Below are 15,981 nucleotides of genomic sequence, written 5' to 3'. Positions count from 1 at the left end.
GCAGACTTTTTTGCAAGGACTAGCATTCACCTATTAAATTAAGAAAGCCTAAGTACCTTCTCAGAAATAAATATATCCGAGCTCTCTAAATACTGCAAATCCTAGTTATAAGAACCTAAATAGTATATATTTTACACATTGATATTTATACCTTTTAGGAACATGCAGAACTATTGCCTGCAGCTAATACCTACATTTACAAACAGTGGAGAATGGTTGGAGAGACTATTCAAAACTACCATATGCTGATAAAACAGCACTACTTCAGAATTTGGCAGAAAAGTCATTTACAAGGACAACACTGTCATAACAACGATTACCAATGGGAATCAGAGCTAAAAAGCCAAACTGTGTGCACGCGCAATTTTTACTGACCAAAATATTTTGGTACCAATTCATATATTCCACATAATTGTTAAGAATATTTCTTAACATGTAGTCAATAAGCATAAAAAGAAATCTTCATGTCAAAAATCTCTTACCTGCAGAGACTGCTGATTTTTTCTTAATAAGTAGCAGAAGCCAAGCCAATCCTGTGGGCAACCAATTAAAACCAACTTTTAGACTGCAATAAAGAATAAATGGAGGCAAAAATCAATTCAGGCAACACAACAGCAGTAACCGTCCACAATGAACTGTATATTAAGAAAGTTCAGGTCTGAGACCACCACAAAGCACTGCATCATATAGCAACCACAAGACTAAGTGTGCAAAAAATTTAAACACTTGTTAATCTCTTACATTTTGATAATTGCACTTGCTTAATTATACTTTGTTACCAAATTTTAACTCATAAGAATACATACAAATTAAAAGCCAGAAGACACTGATTACACAGTATTTAACATCTCCAATTTTTTTTTCCCTTTCCAAATTCCCGAATTAGTCAGTGTATCTTTAGAAAGCAAGGGTCACAACCTTGACCCCCAAAACTCACAATGCAGAATCAAATCCTGATACTGAATAATAAAACCTTACCCAAACCATTTGTTACTAACACTATCAAGTCAATTGCTTTTTAATTCTGCACCTTCCTATCCCCACCTAAGCAAAACAGTACTTTATGCTGCTACTGAGAAAAACTTTACACATATCAACATCCTTCCAAGAACCAGCAAAATCTTTTGAGCTAAGACACACATCAAAGTCTCATCTTTGGAAAACGTGCACTTTCACATAGTGTACTATGGGAACTCATGCCTTTTTGTTTGCAGTCTACAGCCCTAATCTAACATGCAATACAAGAGTCAGATCCCAGTCATTCTTTGTACTCAAGATTATTACATTCCTATTCCAGGGATCACAAGAATGAGCAAAAAAGCTGTATGGTTTTACTGGAAATGCTTGTGTCTACATCTGGACAAAAAAACAAACCATGTATTAACTATTACATTACCTAATAGACCACCTCACACTATACTCTTGGCTCTCTGGAAGGTACCTATAGAAAAATATATTAAGAAAAAATTGAGAAACAGGTCATCAGAAAAAATATGAATTAGTTGCCCTTTTCTCATGAAGCTGGACCACTGGGGGCATCTGCTGTAAACATTTAGCATTGACATGCGTCCACAAACTGGTGTTAAATGTACTGCATATAACTAGAAGAATTCACTATCAAAAATATTAAAACAAACAGTCACATTCAAAAACCTTCAGGAAACAAGATACCTACAGCAAAATTACAAGTGAGAAAAATATGTAAACTGAAGTCCCGCAAGTTAGACTTTTGATTAAAATGACAAATATACTCATCTCCAAAACAGAGCCATGCTTTTTTTATTTTAAAAAAGGAGGACTCAAGACCAGACAACCCCAAATTAGGAATCTGCTATTTGCTCCAAAGAGTAGCCAGTTTCAAAAAGTAATTTCCAATACAAAAAGATATGACATAACCTGAAGGACAGCTTTCACACAAATGTTTATCTACTTATGTATGGATTTGGAATAGATCTTTCATACAGAAGCAACATTTTACCAAGAAATTCCAGATAATTCAGAACGAGTTTCCACTATACAGACCAAAAAGCATTCTAGTTGTGTATACTTATCTAGAAACCTAAATCTAATAAAAATAGGCTAAAGTAATACTGCGCTAAAGATACATTATCCTACAAAATACCATATTATAGTATGCAAAACCCAATAGCATTCTTCCAATAGTCTACCATATTTGAACTTTCCATTGTACCCATCCAGCATAATTCATTTACCATTAGCCAACATCATGATTTGTTTAGACAAATCTAAGTTTATTTTCTAGATCTTGAATCAGAACATTTAAAAGACTACATTACACTGTCACAGAGACATTCTCTCATGTGAATTTGGTGCTCACAAGGGTGTTACCTACATACACAACCAAATGAAGAAAGAAGCAGATACTGCTCTTCCACACAGAACTGACAATTGTGATCTGAATCACCCCATAATTCTAGATTTATGCCTTTCATGAAAAAAAATCAATTCTGCCACATTCCCCATTGGTTTTGCACTGTAGACAAATATCCACTAGAGACTAGGATGAGACCCAATTTAGGTCACAAGTGAAAATAAGCAATGAGGTTCTCCAAAGGTAGAAAAAGATGCACTGATCTGCTTCTCTAACCCCAACAATGAGAGTTGGGAAGGAAAGCTTGAAGCGATACACAAGTCTAAGGACACAAGATAATACAGCAAGAACCAAGATATTTTCTCCCCTCAAGAAAGAGGAAAATTCAGAGAATAGATTCATGTTTCACAGATTCCAACATCAGAAGGGACAACTGAGATTATCTAGTCCAACCGCCTGTATTAACACAGAATCCAGATGCATTCTTCTTAGGACCCATTTGAAGCACATTTTCCTATAGTCTACAGCACCTAAGAAAAAGCTACAGTAGTTCTGAGTACATCACCAATCTGCAGTTATGATTAAAGTAACACCGGTTTACATAAACATCTTTCATACAGTTACATTCCTTATGCTAGTGATACAGGAATTTTATCCTATTTAAACTTCACTTTTGCCAACTTCTCCTTCCTACACTCTTTCCAGGGGAAAAATTGATACAAACACATTTTATATTTTTTGCCAGCACAGCTTCCTTTTTCATCATGGCCGCATATTCACTTTGGAAAAGAGCAAAAGGCTTCTTGTTAAGCAAAGAGTCGCCCTCCAGGCCCTCACTGAAAGATGGCCACAATTGTTCCTGTCCACTATCAGCAGTGGAAAACCCAACTGTCTCTCTAAGAGAGGCTGTAATGATTAGTTGTATTCCTATTATTGAGAAGTGGGTCTATTCAAACCAGAAGGAATTAGAGTGAAGGCATGCCAGGATCCTCTGACACACACCAACTGGTGAAACAACGTGAACCACAAAGGAGAATTTGATTGCCACAAATGCTGCAGTCAGCTCACCAAGCAGAAAGTGTGTTTACACCTTGTATCCAGATGGCCTAGGAGGGTACAAACATCAACATCACAACCTTAATCGTGCCCTTGCTTTTATTTCTGCCCCCTCCCAAAGGCACACAAGCTTGACGTTAATCCGTGGTCACTGTCGCAGAACACTCCTTGCACGCACTGAGGGAGCCATCGCTCATTTCTGCAAAGCGCCCCCAGACGCTGGCATGTTAAAGGCGAGTCAGTATCCAGCTCACTCCTGTTTCCCATCCTCCGCTCCAAGGCCCCTGGAGCCAAAGCCCCGCGCCGGGGCTCACAGTCAACAGCCCGGAGCACAAAGGGGCGGAAGCCGCCGCGCTGTCTGCGAGAAGAAAACACGGCTCCGCGACCACGGGCACTCCACGCCCACCCGAGCGCGCCGCCTACTCCGCGCAACTCGCACGAGCCGCGCAGGGGCCAAGCTCTGCCCCCAGGGAGCAGCCGGGGCGTGAGCGGCACCGGTATGTAAGGCCCCGGGCGACAACAGAGTCCTGCGAACGAGGGCGGAGACACGGGCACGCTGGGGCCCGCGCCCCGGGCATGAGCCGCCCAGGCTCCGGGGCCTCCTCAGCCCAGTCCCTGCCCCTCCCCCCTTTGTGCGGCTCGGAGGACACGCTCCGTGGCGGGCCCGGCCTCCCCCCGAGACAGGGCCCAGCTGCGCGGGGAGGGGGCCGCTGAGGGGCGGGGCCGGCCCGGCCCGGACGCTGCCGGTTTCTTACCGAGGAATCTGTACGGAAAAAGGGTTAGAAAGGGGCTAATCGCCGCCCGGGCCCCGCTCCCCGCGCGAGCCCAGCGCCACCGACCGAGCAGCGCCACAAAATGGCCGCCGCGGCTGAGGCGGCGCCGCGAGGGAGAGGGCAGGGCCTAGCACAGAGGGGGCGGGGCGGAGCTTTGGTGACGACCCGTCGCGCGCGCCGCCTCTGCCCTGCTGCAGAGTGGGCGTGCCTATGTGGCGCGCGGCGCAGCTGGCTCCTCCTCGGCCCCGGGGAACCTGCTGCCCTGCCGCTGCGCGCGGGGCGGGGCGGTGGCCCTGCTGGCTGTGGCGCGCCTTGCTGCTGCTTTTCCCCGTGGCTGCCGCTTGGGCCTTGTAGCCAACATCCCCGCCCGGCATTTCCGCCTGGCGTGGCTGTCCCGCTCCCTGCGCCTGGCGGAACTACCTGCAGCCCTCCTGTCACGGAGCCTGGTGCCGCAAAACTGCACCTGCCAGCTGTGCCCCCTTCCAGCTGTGCAGCCCTGCGAGAGGCCCGCGCGGTCCCGTGCCAGGCCGGTGCAGTTACCAGGTGTCCAGTGTTTGACCAGAATACCCACTGGAAAAGGGACTCTGGTGGGTCTGGTCAGCACTGCGTACTGGGCCACTGTGTCCAGCTGCCGGTGCTGCATAGCTCCCAGGAAGTAGCACCATGTCCTGCCTCTGGCTTCTATGTGTAGGGGCAGCCAGGGAGCTCCATATGCTACCCCAAGTGCCACCCTACCAACTGTGGGGGTGGCACCTGTGGATGGGGCAGTGTGCGGAGTCGCCTAGCTGTGCCTCTGTGTAGGAATTGGGGGGGTGGACATTCTGCTTCCAGGAGTTCCTTTAGGTAAGCACTGCCTGGAGCCTGCAACCCTGAGCCCCCACCACCACCCTGATCCCCCTCCTGCCCTCTGAACCTCTCGGTCCCAGCCCAGAACACCTTCCTATACCCCAAACCCCACCCTAGAGTCTGCACCCCCAGCCAGAGCCCTCACACACACCCCAACCCCCTGCCCCAGCCCAGAGCTCCCTCCTGCACCCTGACCACCTTATTTCTTGCCCCAACCCGGAACTCGCAGCCCAGAGCCTGCACTTTCTCTCACACCCCAACCCCCTGCCTCAGCCTGGAGCACTCTCCCATACTCCAAACAACGCAGAGCCCCCTCCAGCACCCCAGCACCCTGAGTCAGCCCAGTGAAAATGAGCGAGTGTGTGAGGGTGGGGAGAGTGAATGACAAAGGGAGGAGTGGATGAAGTGAGCAGTAGGCAGGGCCTTGGAGCAGGGACAGGGCACAGGGCCGGCTCCAGGCCCCAGCACACCAAGCGCGTGCTTGGGGCAGCATGCCGCGGGGGGCACTCTGCTAGTTGCTGGGAGGGCGGCAGGCGGCTCCGGTGGACCTCCCGCAGGCTTCCCTGCGGAGGGTCTGCTGGTCCCACGGCTCCGGTGGAGCATTCGCAGGCACGCCTGCAGGAGGTCCACCAGAGCCGCGGGACCAGCAGACCCTCCGCAGGGATGCCTGCAGGAGGTCCATGGTGTGCGGCCATGCTTGGGGCAGCGAAATGGCTAGAGCCGGCCCTGGCAGGGCAAGGGTATTTGGTTTTGTGCGAGTAGAAAGTTGGCAACCCTACGTGCAGAGCTCTCTCTGCACATAGGGTTGCCAACTTTCTACTTGCACAAAACCGAACACTCTTGCCCTGCCCACTGCTTAGGTGCACAAGAGTGCCAGATAAACTCTTAGGCCTTTTCTTGATTACATTACAACATTAGCCTGGGCTTGGAAAACAAACTATTTAGCCTAACGTACACTTAACTATGTCATCTTTTCCAGACTTTCCAGCTGTTAGCACCTGCTCATCCTTATCCTGTGCATTCCTCTAGGACATCCCCTTCAGCTGCTCAGACTGAGCCTTGTGATGCACTGTGGTGTATGCCAACAGCCTGCTAGAACTTTCCAGGGCAACAGTGCAGCACCAGAGCAGGGAGGCTGCCTGGCACTGTGTGAATGCCAGGGCAGAAGTGGAGTTCAGGAGGGCACTGACAGCATGCAGCAGAGTGTCAGAATGGAGGGAAGCACTCTTCTGTTCCCATTTCCTGACATACCTAGTGGAGCTGCTACAGAAGGTGGTTGCAGATATTCTAATGACCCTGAAACTCTGCAGTAGTTTTTACAACTCATTCAAACATTCCTCTATTTTAGAGCCAAGACAGGCCCTTTGGATCATCTGCTCAGACCTGCTCCCAGCTCTCTCTAGCTGCAGTTGCACCTGTCCTTGGATCATGGTGGAAGATCTGATAACTTGCTGCAACTTACTGCTGCATCACACCACCTATATATATTGCAGTGGTCAGTGACGGTGTATGAGAGGAATAAGATAAACTTGTGTGGGATACTGAGTGAGGCGGGGACCTGTGGAAAAAATAGTATGTTATCATGTGATTAAAGACTGTATCAAAATACATATGTACAAGGGGGCTGAATTTAGGTTGTACAGGCAATGTAAGTTCTGGCATTTCCTAACTTTTAAGTGCTTAACTTTGCCACCTTAACTTTCTTTTAATATATTTTCATAAGTAATTTCCTAGGTGTCTAAAAAATCACACTGAAAGCAGAGATTCCCTCAAATGAAACTATATTAAATCTCACATGGTTCAGCACCAGGAGTAGAACCATTAGATCCACAGCCCAGACCTCTGCCTCTTGGTCTAACAGAATAACTGATAGCAGTAGTAGGTTGTCATCCTCTGTGCATCAGCCACTAGAGAGAGAGAAAGCATTCAGTTTGCCAGTGGGTTTCACAGCCATGTGCTGACAGCAGAGAAACACTGAAACTCAGGAATCTTGATTCTATTCTAGGTGTTGAGGGAACTGTACTCTAATGGTTACAGACCCTTCTACCCGTTCCCCCCAAGTCTGATCCTTTCTGCTCCTATGCCCTACTGTCTCTTTGTCACCTCCATCCACCCCTCAGTACTGTTCTACTTTTCCCCCTTGCTACCTCCCCTTGGCCAAGTCTCCCCACTTGTCACCCCCCTAGAAGACCCAGCTCTTCATCACTGCCTTTGGATCAGTCTGCTTTCTCCTGATTCTTCTCTTCACTGCCCACATGCCAGTGGGTGCAAGTACTGAACGTACAGGAGACAGTCCCCTTGCTCTCCGTTCACCTCCCCAGTACCACATCAGCTGGGAGCATGGGCGGCAAGTTATATACCTATGTGGTGCCTGAGCACCAGCAATATTCAGAGCCGAGGAGCCCAGCTCCACCAATGTTTGGGGCGAGGTCTCCCCCCTGGCCCCACCTGCTGCCCCCCGTCCCTCCCCCAAGTGTCCCCTGGCCCCCCCCTTGCTGGCCTCGTGCATATCCCTGGGTCCCAAAGGGAGCAAAATGTCCCTGCCTCTTCTGTGCAGTTCCATGCTGCCCCTCTGCAGCAATTGCTGCTGCAGAGTCCTAGTGCCCCCCATATTAACTACCAGGGCAGACTGACTCTGAGCCTGCCCTTCCTCAGACCCTTCCCTTTTCTGGCGGGACCCTCCACCAGCACAGCCCACCCCCTCCCCCCAGTCACCGGTCCTGCCCCATGCTGGGCAAGAAGGCAGCCCCATCCTCCACCCCCAGTGAGGCTACAGTCAGGGGCAACAGCAGTGGAGGAGGTGCACGCAGCACCCCCTGGCACCCATGGGGGAGACGAGGGAGATTCCTGGACCTGAGAGGGGCCCTCCGAGCACATGCAGTGACAGTGGTGGGGGTGAGTGTGCTGCTGGGGGGGTGGGAAAGGGGGTCCCTACCCCAGAGCTCACTGCTGCTGGCAGGGAAAGAGCTGGGGTGAGTCCTCCTCTCTGGCCCCTATCCTAGAGCAGCCTGCCTATACCCCAAACTCATCCCCAGCCCTGCCCCACCCGAGAGCCCCCAGAGCTTTCACCCCCCCCGCATCCTAACCCTCTGCCCTAGCCCTGAGCCCCTCCAACTCCCCAAACGCCTTTTCCCCAGTCCCAGCCAAAGCCCTCATTCCCCTGCATTCCAACTCTCTGCCTTAGCCCTAAGCCCCCTCCAGCACCCCAGACCCATCTCCAGCCCCAGACAGAGCCCTCATACCCCCCTGCACCCCAACCCTCTGCCCTAGCCCTGAGCCTCTCTGACACCCCAAACCTCTCGTCCCCGTCCCAGACAGAGCCCTCACTCCCCACACTCCTACTCTCGCCCTGAGCCCCTCCCACACCCCAAACCTCTCATCCCAACCCAAGCCCTCATCCCCCCACACCCTGTCTTCCCTCCATTGCTTGCTCTCCCCTGCCCTCGCTCTCATGCTCATTTTCACTGCAAGGCCCAAACAGACATATTTATTGTTTTGACAGATATATTATGCTAATTTCAGGTTTTATTTGTTACAGGATGCTAGAGCTGGCAGTGAAATAGTAAAAAAGGATAATTTAAAAAAAATGAAATTTCACAAAGGTTTTCATGATTCTTTCCATTAAAGGCCCACCCCTGAAGCCCAAATACAAATCCATAGAGCACAACCACAGAAATGCACACCTGTCCATATCCCTATATAAATAAATCTGTAGAAACTGACTCCCATACCTACATGCAGATACACACATGTATTCATGTGTACACATCTAGCATGCACTGGCACATATACTTCCATAAAGTATATAACCAGCAATAACCCAGTTATAATTATTGTTTAATGCCTAGAGACCCCACCTAAGATCAGGGCTCCAGGGTGATAGATGCTGGACATACACATAAAAAGAGAGTCTGCAAGAAAGAGTTTATAATGTAGCTAGACAAAGGGAGGGAGAAATGTATCATACATTGGCTCTTCTGAAATTACTAGTCAACAACCACCACCGCTAATACATTTATCTTAGAGACCTCTCTCTTTTAAAAACTTGTTATGAAATGAATACACATTTTATGTCATTAATGTTTTTGTGTGCGAGCCACGAAAAGGAATTAAAGTCAAAGAGTTAGGCTACAAATTGTATTCACACAGGTATATACATATGCAGCAATATACACACACCCCTACACAAAGACATATAGTCTCTTACATACAGTGCATGCATGCACACACTTGCCAACACAGACACCCCCAGTCGGGAAGGGAGGAGGGGAAAAGATGGGGGGGCGTGGAGGAGAGAGGATGGGGAGGGAAAGATGTCAAGGACAAGAGCAGGGTGGGGGTGAGAGAAGGCAGTGAAGGAGAGAGGAGGGAGCATGGTGGGTATGTGGCTTGGATGGGGAGGCAGAAGGCTACAGGTGCATGAGGATGTGGGGGTGTGACGCTGTATGGAATCTGGGGGACATGAGGAGATTATGAGTATTAATATTGTAAAATTGTAATGCGTTATGCCAGATATGCCATGTAAGGTATCTGCAAAAATGTTATAACTTGCCAGATATGATAATCTCATTTATGTGTTTGTATCCCCTTTGTTTGATGAGTTATAGCTTTGTATGTATGTCTGTATTTCAAAGTTGTGCTATGCTTCTGGGTGTCATCCCCAGACAGTTTGGGAGTCAGCTCTACCTAGCCTGATTGATGGCCCATTAAGGACCATCAGCAATACAACTGACCCACTGAGAGAAGGCAAATACATCTACCTCATGACTCAGCAAGGCATGCAGGGGCATGTCTATGGACAGAACTCTAAGGCTTGGATGCTTCTTACTTCTGGAGGAACTTTGCTACAAACTGAAGCTCTGAACAATGTACTGAACGACCCATCCAAGCTGTGGATGTACTCCAGAGACTTGACTTAAGCCAGCAGTTTATTCCATCACTGCTACAAGCCTGAGCCAATAACTTTGCCATTACTGTAATTGATTCCTTTAACCAATTTTAACTCTCATCTTTCTTTCTTTCTTTCTATAAATAAACCTTTAGCTTGTAGTTAATAAGAATTGGTGGTAGCGTGCATTTGGGTAAGATCTGAAACATTCGTTAACCTGGGAGGTAATGTGTCCGATCCTTTGGGATTGGTAGAACTTTTTCTTTTATATTATGAAATAAGATTTACAAAAATATTCATCATATTTGACGTTGTTACCTGGATGGAGGCCTGAGGCTAGATCACTTTAAGGGAACTGTGTCATTTGGACGTCTGAGTAACCAGTAAGGTAATAAAGAAGCTGTTTTATGCTGGCCTGGTGAATCTAGGTATTAGAATATCCACCAGCTTTTGGAGGTTTGGCTGCCTGATCACAGGGGGGCACAGGGGTGTACAGGGAAACAGTGGGAGTGCAGCAGTGTATGGAGATGAATGGGGTGCAGGGCTGTAGGGGGTGAGGGACATGGGGGTGGCAGCTCTGGGAGGCAGAGAGGACATGTGAGAGAGCGCTATAAGGGGTGCTAGGATGGGTAGGTGGGGATGGGGAGGAATGCAGCAATGGGGATGTGCGGGGGGTTGGGACGGGGAGGGATGCAGTGAGGGGAATGGGGATGCTGGGGGGGTGGGATGAGAAGGGATGCAGGGATGGAGTGCTAGGGGTTGGGACAGGGAGGGATGCAGTGAGGGGGAGGGGAGCATGGGGGGCTGAGACAGGGAGGGATGCAGTAAGGGGGATGGGATGCGGGGGTTGGGATGTGGAAGGATGCAATGATGGGGTTATGGGGGTGCAGCCCCATTCCCAGCACTCGGAGACAGGGATATATAACTCCAACTTCTGGGTGCCTGCAATGGGGCAACAGACTGCAGTTCGCCACAGGGCATATGCCACAGCTCGAGCCCAGCTACAGGAAGAGCGCAAGGAGAAGAGGGCCAGCAGCAGCAGGAGAGGCAGGTGCCATGACCCCTCAACAGCCACCTGTTATGCGTGCTAGTTAGTCCCCTGCCCTGCCCCAGCCAATGGGAGCTGCTCCTGTAGGTCGGGGGTGTTCTCAGATGTCACCAGTGTGGTGCTCTGCTCTATTCACTGTTGATAACAGTCAGCTGCATGTGTGTGTGTTCCCTCGGTGTGCTGCCCCGGCTCTGCCGAGACAGCTGGCACAGCAGACCCCGAGAGAACCCCCAATGACCACAGACTCCAATAAGGTACAAAGGCACCCGGCCAGGATTATTGTCAAACGAAGCACAGAAATAGTTTTCAGCAGACTCTACAGGACGTACTATTAATATGTGCCCCTGACAATGGACCAGCTCAGTCAGTGGCGGGACTCTCCACTGCCCCCTTGGCTGGACAAAGACAACTCCTCGGGTGAATTCTTATACAAACAAGTTACACATCACTCCTGACGTTTTGAGGTGCAAACTCTCTAAGTAGCAAGACACAACCCCTCTACGCTGAAAGGTGCCGTCTCTCACCTTGTACATGTGGGTTCAAACAAAACAACGCTATCCATCATATTACCCTTTTGCTCATCTTTAGGATGGGTCAGCCTGTTCCTTGTTATCTGTGTGGAATGTGCAAGTATCTGAGTGTTCGGGTACCTTTTAGGTATGTGTATTTTTGCAACATCATCCCTTTCCTTGCCAGCTTCTGTGAGCAGGGCCTGCCTCTGGTCTCTTTCCATTGGCTGCCCCAAGCACCTGCTGCCTGCACTGGTGCCTGGAGCCAGCCCTGGCCCCAGCACCCTCTTTACTCTTGCCTCAGCCTGCAAATCCCAGCAGCTAGGCAGGAGTCCTTTCTAGCTCCCCTGGTCCCTGCTAGTAGCACTGTTCTGTCCAGGGAGCTAGCTTTTTTCTTCCTGCCAGGCACCCAGTCCTCCCTTCTTAAGCTCCAGGAGATAACTGATTGGGCTGCCCCTGCAGATCTTCTTTTATGGGCCTGCCATGCCCTGCTTGGCTGCTCCACCCAGACCTTCTCTAATTGGCTGCCTCCTGCACAGCCTCCCTAGGGCTCTAATAACCCCTTACAGGCCAGTGTGTGGCCAATGCCCCCTCACAGTGCACGTTTACCAAAGAATATAACAATTAGGGAATGCTCTATACAGCACATACAGTATGGGAATAAACAGGTAAAGAGATGACTAAATACTTAATCCATGCAACTTCTGAAATATCTGTATGAATGTATAAAATTACTTTGCATATCTTAAAATCCGCTACAATGCTGGCCCTGTAGAGCTGCCCAAATTCACAGAACAGGAATATACTAATAACCACCCCAAGTTGAGGCATTATTTGAAATCACTGAAATAAAATGACAATACTGTACATTCTACACTCTACATTCTACAGCCATACTTAACTCCCTTGTTGGTACATAAATGAGGGGTTAAGCTGATTAGAATTAGTTACTCTGTATTTGCATGCATTGCTGGGAGTAACACATATACTTCAGGTTTCCTGACACTTTCCATTATAAGATCCTGTTTCTAGTTGCTTATAACTTTGCCAAACTTTAATTATTTGGGCTGAAATTTTCCTTTCTGGGTATCTGCCTCAGGCTGGGGTGGGGAGAGTGTTATTTCAGCTCAAATCATTTTTTAGATTAGGATAGAAATATGTTATAACCATTCATCTAAGAAGCCTGAATGCCTCCATACTTCGGAGCAGGGGCTTGAATTTTAGCAAGGGGTTGTGAAAGTAGAATGAATTATATTGTAAAAATAGATAGGATTAAAGAAATGCTGTCTGTACCTTTAAGCAAAACTGTTGGAATGCTGCAGTCCAGGTGTCAGGAATACAGATATTAACACAGAACAATTGCACCGTTTAAGAGCAATTGGTGAAGTATTAGCCTTAGATCGATAAGAGTTAGTAAGGAAGTAGGATATGCATGCTGTGCCCCAGGTGAATTTTACTGTGTTGCTTTCTTTGTCCCTTTGTCTAATTCCCGCTCTTTTATCTGTATAAATAAGACTGTTTGGGTCTTGCATGGCCACTCGCATTATCTGGGTGCTATTGGCGGAGTACTGCGCTAATAAAACAGAGTGGTCTGACAAATTGTGAGTCCTGATTCTAACTTTTGACAGGGTTGACCTGGTGTTAGGGATGTCTGGCCTCATGAAAATCTGCCCAACATTAGCCAAGTTACAAGCCTTTTAAAATCTTGGATTGCACAGGCTCCATAAAGCCATCTTAGAATTTGGCAACTAAATTGAAGTTTCCATTTGCACGGAGCGTGCTCCAGCTGGGTAGCAGGGGCTGAGGCGACTTTCCTTGCCCTCAGAGGCAGCTTAAGATTTATTGGGGCCCAGGCTACAAAGAACATTGCCCCCCCTGCACACACACACTGTCAACATGGGGCCCCACCCCTGCGCCTCCCTTTCTCCCATGGCCCTCCCTCCTCCCTGACCAGAAGTTGGGCTGTGCTAAGAGCTACCCAGGGAGCCCAGGCTGCTGTGGGGAGCCCTGGCCCCTCCACCTGTCCTGGATAGCACACTCTGAGGGGCAGGGACATGGTCTGGGGGCTGCTCTCGGGCACCCCAGCTCCTAGCCCAGGGCAGCTGGAGGGTCTGGGGCTCCCCACAGCTGCCCAGGCTCCCAGGGCAGCTCTTATTACAGTCTAGGGCGACCATATGTCCTGTTTAGGCCAGGACAGTCCCCTTCTTAAGCCCTGCCCCAGACATCCCGACTTGTTTGGCAAAACTGGGCATTTGTCCATCATGAGTTGGCAAAAGCAAATGGGACAAATTTTTGCCCTAGTTTTGCCAAAAAGGGCTCAGGATGGGGGCAGCTCCATGCAGGAGGGAGGGGCAGGTAGAGGGGCTCAAGGGGCCCCTTGAAAGGAAGGTCTGTTTACAAGTACAGGGAGCAAAGGAGCAATGTGTATATATTTAAAAGGGGGAAATTTGGCTGTCTAGAAGGCCCATTCAAATAGGGACAGAATGAATCTGAGTGAGGGTGAGAGGGGAGAAGAGAAAAGCCTAGATAGCTTATAGATAATGTACTGGGCTGGCTGGAAAAGTCTTTAAAAAACAGCTCTGGGGCAAAATCAGCGATTTATTGAAGACAACAAAGGAGCCGTGTCCCCAATGGTGACAAAGCGGAGAAGCTATGGCTTATGTACTCAAAACCCCAGAATGCTGCATACTATTTTTGCTGCAAACTCTTCCAGTCTAACGATCCAGCCACATTGGGTTCTATAGGAACAAAGGACTGGAAATATCTGGCTAGAAATCTGACATGCCATGAGAAAGCAGCAAATCACCAGAGAACAGTCCATAGCTGGAAGGAGCTTGAGATGAGACTAAGGTTAAAGGCCACCATAGATGACCAGCATCAAGAGAAGATTGCATCAGATCTCTTTACTGGCAAAATGTTCTGAAAAGGCTCATTGGCATTGTGAGAATGCTTGCTACCCAAAACCTAGCACTGCGTGACACTTCAGATCAGCTGTATGTGCCATACAATGGAAACTTCCTTAAAATTGTGGAACTGATGGCTGAGTTTGATGCTGTACTCCAGGAGCATCTAGAGGAGAGACATGGCTCTGGGAGCAGAAGTGATGCAGGGCAAGGCACCACCAGGAGAAGGGTTAATGGGACAACTAGAATGAAAAAAATGTCAAGTGCAATTTAAAACTATGATGACTTTTAATAACCTGTAACAAGAAGTTTGACCAATTTTCTTCGAACACTGCAGAAAAATTCTTCCTTGCCTTCATAGGAAATCCAGCAATTTTCAGGACAAATGAATTTTCTAAGACAAACTATAGGAAGATAGCTAAAAAGCATAAAATAGGGTTTTTACAGTGAAACCTGGTGGCAAACTACAGTAAAACAAAGAAGACAGCCAGTTCTTTGAGAAGGAAGAACTTAACAGAAAAACACCGAGTTGCTCATGGACCAAAAGATTTGGCTGGTGGTGGTGGGGAGGTGATTGCTCGCAGCTGATTCTTTCAGTAACAAGTGTCAAAGTTAAAATTACAAGCAGTGTGTTCTTGAAAAGCCATCTTCCTCTTGTTTGCAGGATCCCAGCAGGGACCATTCCATCACCTAGCATGACATCCTGTATAGCACAGATGATTACATTTTACCATTACCCCAGAATTGAGCCCAACAGCCTGTGTTTGGCTAAACCACAACTTCCAGAAAGACACCCCATCTTGATATGAAGATATCACACTATGGCAGCAGTTCTCAAACTTTAACAACTCAAAGACCCCCATTTTAATTTAAAAATTTTCATGGACATCCAAGCTGTCTTCTAATTTTCCATGGGGGTGTTCAACCCCTGCTCAGCCCCAGGCTCTGTCCTCACTCCACCCATTCCCCCAAGGCATTACCCCCATCCCCGCTCCTCCCTCTCCTTCTCAGTGCCTCCTGCATGCCATGGAACAGTTGTTGAGTGGGGTGCAGAAGGTGCTAGGAGGGAGGGGAAGGAGTTGATCAGTGGGGCTGGTGGCCCCAGACATGACTCACAGACCTCCTGGGGTACCCTCACGAACCCATTTGAGAACCACTGCGCTATGGAGAACCCATCACTTCCCCTGGTGTTTTGTTCCAATGGTTGATCACCCGCACTGTTAACTCACCTGCCTTATTTCTAATTTTAATTTGTCTGGCTTCAGCTTCTAGCCCTTGGTTCTTGTTCTGTCTTTCTCTGCTAGATTGAAGAGCCCTTCCGTAGTTGGTACGTTCTGAAGATACTTCTACACTGACAGTCACCTCTCGGTCTTCCCCTTGATAAGCTAAACAGATCATGCTCTTCAAGTCGTTCCCGATAAATTTTCTGCATTTCACAGCAATCAATATAAATGTGAAGTTCTATGCTTCCCCCTTTATCACTTGTATATTGCTTTTATTTACTTCTAATTGCTGCCTTCACTTCGCCACAGAAGCACGATGGGTTTTTAACCGAACCTGTCCTCTTCCTTGATTTTGGGATAGTAGCTTTTTGGCCATCACATACTCTCTTCTTCCAGGGTTCCC

The 15,981-nt window shown here is 48.4% G+C and overlaps 1 protein-coding gene and 1 long non-coding RNA gene across 9 annotated transcripts in view; one reads left to right on the top strand and one right to left on the bottom strand.

The window, feature by feature from the left end:
* CPNE1 (copine 1) overlaps positions 1-4,234 on the bottom strand; it is a 97,314-nt gene extending 93,080 nt beyond the window's left edge. For 4 of the 8 annotated variants that reach the window (XM_032766555.2, XM_032766550.2, XM_032766556.2 and 1 more), the window contains exon 1: positions 4,144-4,234. The gene's annotated coding sequence lies outside the window, so the exon portion shown is untranslated. Of the gene's footprint in view, positions 1-482; positions 566-4,143 lie in introns of all 8 variants that reach the window. The other 4 variants (XM_075072348.1, XM_075072345.1, XM_075072349.1 and 1 more) reach the window with 2 other exon arrangements.
* Positions 4,235-5,849: 1,615 nt separating this feature from the next.
* LOC142047734 (uncharacterized) lies at positions 5,850-10,064 on the top strand. The gene is made up of 2 exons (XR_012657008.1): positions 5,850-6,502; positions 8,546-10,064. It is a non-coding gene; the product is annotated as an uncharacterized LOC142047734 (long non-coding RNA).
* The last annotated feature ends 5,917 nt before the right edge of the window (positions 10,065-15,981 follow it).

The sequence above is a fragment of the Chelonoidis abingdonii genome, chromosome 14, assembly GCF_003597395.2.
Source record: "Chelonoidis abingdonii isolate Lonesome George chromosome 14, CheloAbing_2.0, whole genome shotgun sequence".
In the NCBI taxonomy this organism is placed as follows: Eukaryota; Metazoa; Chordata; order Testudines; family Testudinidae; genus Chelonoidis; species Chelonoidis abingdonii.
Note: the sequence above shows the minus strand (reverse complement) of the source record. Positions and strands in the feature narration are given on the sequence as shown.